Source organism: Salvia miltiorrhiza, unplaced genomic scaffold (genome assembly GCF_028751815.1).
Source record: "Salvia miltiorrhiza cultivar Shanhuang (shh) unplaced genomic scaffold, IMPLAD_Smil_shh original_scaffold_190, whole genome shotgun sequence".
NCBI classification, from domain to species: Eukaryota; Viridiplantae; Streptophyta; class Magnoliopsida; order Lamiales; family Lamiaceae; genus Salvia; species Salvia miltiorrhiza.
The window spans coordinates 264,145-270,821 of record NW_026651498.1 but is presented as its reverse complement, the minus strand read 5'-3'; the positions used below and the strand labels follow the sequence as shown (position 1 = coordinate 270,821).

General features: G+C 30.3%; 1 long non-coding RNA gene across 1 annotated transcript; it reads right to left on the bottom strand.

The window, feature by feature from the left end:
- Window positions 1–2,255: 2,255 nt before the first annotated feature.
- LOC131003308 (uncharacterized) lies at window positions 2,256–4,970 on the bottom strand. The gene is made up of 2 exons (XR_009094603.1): window positions 4,145–4,970; window positions 2,256–2,418 (listed from the first exon to the last, which is right to left on the bottom strand). It is a non-coding gene; the product is annotated as an uncharacterized LOC131003308 (long non-coding RNA).
- Window positions 4,971–6,677: the final 1,707 nt, after the last annotated feature.

Sequence of the window (6,677 nt, the reverse complement as noted above, 5' to 3'; positions counted from 1 at the left end):
ATTTTATTTTTTATTTTATTTTTTTTTATTTTTTTATTTATTTATTTTATTTATTTATTTTATTTATTTTATCGTATATCTACAATTTATTTTCGTATTTATACAGTATTGCATAATTTAGACGAACTTCCCAGTCGGTCACCCATCTTAGTTGTGCTCTAAGTCAAGCACGCTTAACCTTGAAGTTCTTTTCGAATGATCACCAGTACAGAACACTCGTATTATTGATATATATAGTATCTATTAATTCATTTAAAGTCTAATTCAATATACAATATCATATATATTCATAACCTTAGTATATGTCGAGATAATATCCAAAAAATGTTGTTAATTACGGATTGGGCTCGTTTCCGTTCTTATTTTTATATCAGAAAAATATTTATTTATTAATTTATTATTAATTTTCATTTTTTTTTTTTATCAATCAATCTAGTTTATACACCATAAATATTTTATCAATCTAGTAAGAATCTTGAATTCTTACTAGAAATATTATCTTAGATTAGTGATGAGTGAATCACTAATCAAATTAACATTTTTAAGTTATAATTATAAGTTTCTTACTAAGAATCTCCAATTCTTAATAATAATATTAGATTATTATTAGATTAGTAATAATATTAGTAATGAGTGATGAGTGATGAGTGAATCACTAAGGTAATTAACATTCTTAAGTTATAATTGTAAGATTCTTACTAAGAATCTTGAATTCTTAGTAATAATCTTGGATTAGTGATGATTGATGAGGAAATCACTAAGGTAATTAACATTCTTAAGTTATAATTGTAAGATTCTTACTAAGAATCTTGAATTCTTAGTAATAATAATAGATTAGTGATGAGTGATGAGTGAATCACTAATCAAATTAACATTCTTAAGTTATAATTATAAGATTCTCACTAAGAATCTTGAATTCTTAGTGATTGATGAGTGAATCACTAATCAAATTAACCTTCTTAAGTTATAATTATAAGATTCTCACTAAGAATCTTGAATTCTTAGTAATAATAATAGATTAGTGACGAGTGATGAGTGAATCACTAAGGTAATTAACATTCTTAAGTTATAATTGTAAGATTCTTACTAAGAATCTTGAATTCTTAGTAATAATCTTGGATTAGTGATGATTGATGAGGAAATCACTAAGGTAATTAACATTCTTAAGTTATAATTATAAGATTCTTACTAAGAATCTTGAATTCTTAGTAATAATCTTGGATTAGTGATGATTGATGAGGAAATCACTAAGGTAATTAACATTCTTAAGTTATAATTGTAAGATTCTTAATAAGAATCTTGAATTCTTAGTAATAATCTTGGATTAGTGATGATTGATGAGTGAATCACTAATCTAATTAACATTCTTAAGTTATAATTATAAGATTCTTACTAAGAATCTTGAATTCTTAGTAATAATCTTAGATTAATAATAATCAATGTTTAAATTTTCACTTGTATTTCAATATATATTTAATTTTAATGTTTTCGTATTATTATCTTTGATCAATTTATTAGATGATAAATGAAAAAAATAAAAAATAAAAAAAAATAAAAAATAAAAAAAAAAATAAAAAAATAATTACCGAGGGCATTTGCCGTCGGTAATTGGAATTTGCCGTCGGTAATTAGAGGCGGCAAAATGCCGTCGGTAATTTTGGCCGGACGGCGGTGGTGCTATCGCCGGATGGCACCGGCGGTGGTGATTAGCGGCGGCATTTTGCCCTCGGTAATTACCGACGGCAAAATGCCGTCGGTAATAAAATAATATATATTTATTTATTTTTATTTAAATTAGCGGCGGCCGTTTTGCCGTCGGTAATTCGCCGGTAATAGTCAAAAGGCGGGTCGCCGTTTTTGCCGCCGCCGTGCCGCCGTTACTTACCGACGGCAAAATAGCCGCCGGTAATTTTCGCCGGTAAATACGCGTTTTTTTGTAGTGATGTAAATTTTGTGTGTCTTCAAATTCCACATTTCAGTTAAGTGTTATTGAACTGTTATCACTATCTGCATACTACCACGTCAGTTGATCTGACAAATCATCAACACACTTTCATCGGTTGATCTACATTAACCTTACTAATCAACAAGATGGTTAATTAAAGAATTTGATAAGCAATATGAGTAGCTTAACCATCACTTTCCACACAAACATCATTTAGTATATCTTTTCAATTGGTATGCTCTTCAACTGTCAACGGGTTAGCTTACTGATATCACTAAAAGACAAGATGTATTACTTAGATAAAATCAGCTCACTCATAATGTGCTATCTAGTCACTTGAAAGCTAACATTTTAATTACATAATCAATCTTGTCATCAATAAACAAAGCAACCCAAACGCTTATAATTGGTATATTATATCGTCTTCCATCCCACATCAACTAATACTTTTTCGTCTGAAACCAACAGCGCGCCTGCAAACCACACAAAATGAATAAATGACACTTAAAAAATTAAGTATGACAATTTAAAATCTACAATGACATTGGTATATCAAATTTAAGACATTTGACCTCAAAAATACCACTTTATCGTTAAACCAATTTCGGAACAGAATTTCTATTTACTATAAGTCTATAACCAGAGAATCATTACATATTTAAAGCAGAAACGTTTCACATAAGGTAGTTCAATTTAGATATTGAAGCTAAGTTTCTTGTTAGTTTCAAGATGTACGGGATATAATTTTTTTTTTAATTGTTACTTATATGCCATTTTATGTAAAATTTACCGAGCTTCCCGTCTCTAGCGGTAGCCTATTTTTACTTGGATAGGATCGTTTATTCCACAATTTAGTGTTTTTCTATAATGTACCACACTTAATCTCTCTATTTTATAATTGTTTGTTATAAAAATAAAAATATTATATTTTTTGAATTCTAGATAATATTTATTATCAAAAATTGAAATTAAAAAAAATCCAAACTTTGAATTAGTTAACCCAAATAATCTATTATTAATTTAAATAAATATAAAAAATAATTATAAATCCTAATTGAATGAGTGAACTCCTATTAATTATTTTTTTATTATATTAAAGTATAATAAATTAAAATTAAAAATATTATTAAAAATTATAATAAATTAAAAATAATACACGATGAAATACATTAAAATGTGAGACAAGAGAATTATATTCGATTTTTACCACCTACTAGTTGCACTTTGTATAAGTTTGACCAAAAATATAACAACAAAAACAAAACAAAAAGAACATCATCTTTTGTGATGAAAATGACTAACATAATAAACTCTTTATCCCTCGTGGCTATCTATAAATTTCTCTCATATTTTAATGTTATTTGTTTCATTTGTTTTCTAGTCAATATTCTTCCAATCATCGAACTACCTATTCGTTCTTGACTAATTATAAATTTGTTCAAAATTAAGTTGTTTGGTTCTCTAATCTTTAACAAATTGTGAGTATTTTGTGGCTCTATATTGGTTTTATTATAATTGTTTTAAAAGGTTAAGGTGCATGTCCACCTCTAAATTGAAGGCCCCTAGAACATTTACCTTCATGCTCGATCTTGGCCCAAATACTCCCCTCCTCAGAGTCCATAAAAATGGTGTATTTAAACCCAGCAAATAAACGGCCGTTTCTCGCCGTTTATTATTTTTATTTATTTATTTCTGAGTGGGAACCACCACCAACCATTTACGCGGTTCTCCAACCACAAATCAATGGTGTGTGTGTGTGTGTGTGTGTGGTCGCGTTCTATAGAAACAGAGCTTATATAGGAAAATCAGAAACATTGAACATGGCAGTTAATGTTGTCGTATAAATAATTTGTTGAACTTTTGGTGGCTGGGGGGTTCAATGGTTGTTCATGTTCAACAAAATTTCGCATTGAATGTTGAACGAACGAACGTTGACCGTTAGATTAGATAAGATCAACGACTGAGATTTCATCTCCTTTCTCTGCCTATATTTGCGTTTCTATAGAACTTTGCCATATATATATATATATATATATATATATATATATAAACTAAATTATTTACACTCTCCATAAATTAATTTAATTTCTGTTATTTATCTTCCCCCCCCCCCAACTCTCTCTCTCTCTCTCTCTCTCTCTCTCTCTCTAGCTCGGAAAGCAAAAATAGAGGTAGTAGAAGCAGAAGCAGAAAGCTCACCCGAAATCAAGAAGAAATCTTTGGTGACACAGTACAAATGGTGGCTAGAAATGCTCATCTACTCATTCTTCGTCCTCGCTAGACAGACCGTCGGAACAATCCTCGATAGATTGTACTACGACAACGGCGGCATAAGCAATCGAAGTGTTTTTGGCCGTCGATTGCATGCTCTACTCGGCAGGAATCCGATACATCCCGGTCACCACCTACACGCTGATCTATGCGAGCCAATTATGGTTCAACGCCATCTTCTCCCTCTTCCTCAACCACCACAAATTCACCCCTTACATCATCAATTCCCTAGTCCTACTCACCGTCTCCGCCACGCTCCTTGTGTTCGAGCCTGATTCCAGCGGCGCCACCAACACCTCGAAGCGCAAGTGCTTGCTGACATTTCCAAGGTTGCGTCGCTAGTGTCGATCGACTTGCACAACAACGGCTTCTCCGGCTTGATTCCGGCTGGAATCAGGGAGCTGAAACAGCTCACAACTCTGTATTTGGAGGGGAACAAGTTCTCCGGTCTGATACTGAATTCTTTAAGCTCTTGACGTTCGATCAACGAAATTAACATGGCGAGATTAACAAGTTCTCCGGTCTGATACCGAATTCTTATCCCATATTTTACACAAACACTATTTTTCTTTCCTTATTTTCACTTTAAGGAGGGATAGTATTATCCCTCCATTTTGGTGTGATAATATTATCCTTCCTTGAAGTGAAAATAAGGAAGGAAAAATGGTGTTTGTGTAAAATGTGAGATAAGAAAGCAAATATTTAAAGGCATAATTTTTTTTTATCCCTCTATTTAGAGAGATAAAAAGCAAACACACCCTACATATATATATAGTATAGGTATAACCAAAATTTGTATGAACACACACTTATAGTGTTGTTCTTAACCTAAATATAATAGAGATATAACAGAGAAACTAATTTTTGTAGAAAACTCATTTACAACAGGTACAGCTAGATAATATAGATAAAATATTACTAGTATTTTCCTATACAAATGGATAATATACAAAATAAGGTGGGGGAGGAGATGGGGAGGTGGCAACAAATACAGCAGTTTTGTGTAAATGTTGAGAGACATTTGCACCACATTCTTATGTTTTGAAATCGAAATGTTATATTTTTTTTTTATGTTTACAAATTATTGATTTTATTCAAATATCTAAGATTTTGACACAATTATATGTATTGAATATTAAAAAATGTATGGAATTATTGAAAAATAAAATGTTCTCTATACTTTAATTTAGGGGTGAGCAAAATACCCGAAATTTGAATATCCGATCCAAATTAAATCGAAATTTAAATTTGGTTTGGATTTTCGGATTGAATCGGATTGAATTTCAAGAAAATTTCAGATATTTGGATAGGATCGGATCGATACTTTAAAATTCGAATTATATTTATAATATAAATAATATTATAATATTGTATATAATTACATATAAATTACTTCTTAAATTGTTAAATATTTCTAAAATTCTAACCCTACTCTCCCATCTTGGTTGATTATAATTAATGATTTGTTAACTAGGCATTAATTCAATTACTTATTTAATTGGTTAGGTTGGTGTGTAATTCGGATTTTTTTTCTTCATATTTCGGATTTTTCGGTTCGGATCGGTTTATTCGGAATTTTTTGAATTTTCGGATTAGGATAATATAATTTAGATCAGATTGAATTTTAGAGAAATTTTAGATATCGGATCAGATTAGGCAAAAATTCTATTTGAAATTCGAATGCTCACCCCTACTTTAACTTGGTCATTTGTACATTTAGAAAACAAAATACAATTTAATAAAAATGTATTTTTTTTTAGGAATTACAAGATGTATCTATTATATAATCAAATAAGTAACTCACATGCATGCAGGACCTCTCCACCACACAACTGTGTGAAAACTATCCACACGCAGGCAAAACTATTACTCACACAAAAGTGGAAAAACAATCTCTACACCACACAAAGATGAGAAAACTATCCGCACGCAGGCGGAACTATTACTCACATAAAAGTGAAAAAATTACTCGCACACAAGCGGGATTGAACCAAGATCTCTCATAAATGAGAAATTTTGTATCCTTAATTTTATCACTTGAGTTAGGCCTCATTGTCAAGTTAATTGAAGTGTACTCACGAGGAGAAGATGTAGATTTTTCTTTGTTACGAAAAAGAAGAAATTAAAAAGATATTTATAGTGGAAAATAAATTGGTTAAGACTACAGTTTGGTGATCTTAATGTCGGTGTAAAGGAGATGAATTTCTTTACAAGAAAAGATGTGCAGTGGCAAAGCATACAGCTGTAAGTGCAAAACATCGAACTAAATTTCAATAAAGAGATAATAATAATAGTAAGTAAAGAACTAGGAGAGGGCAATCATTATCCTTTTGATTATCTTTTTTCAGTTGCATGCTTTTCCATATTGTGTTCCTTTCTTCTTTTTAAACTTTTCTAAAGTGTAGTTTAGTACAAATGATAAATTAATATATATATATATATATACACGTATATATATAAT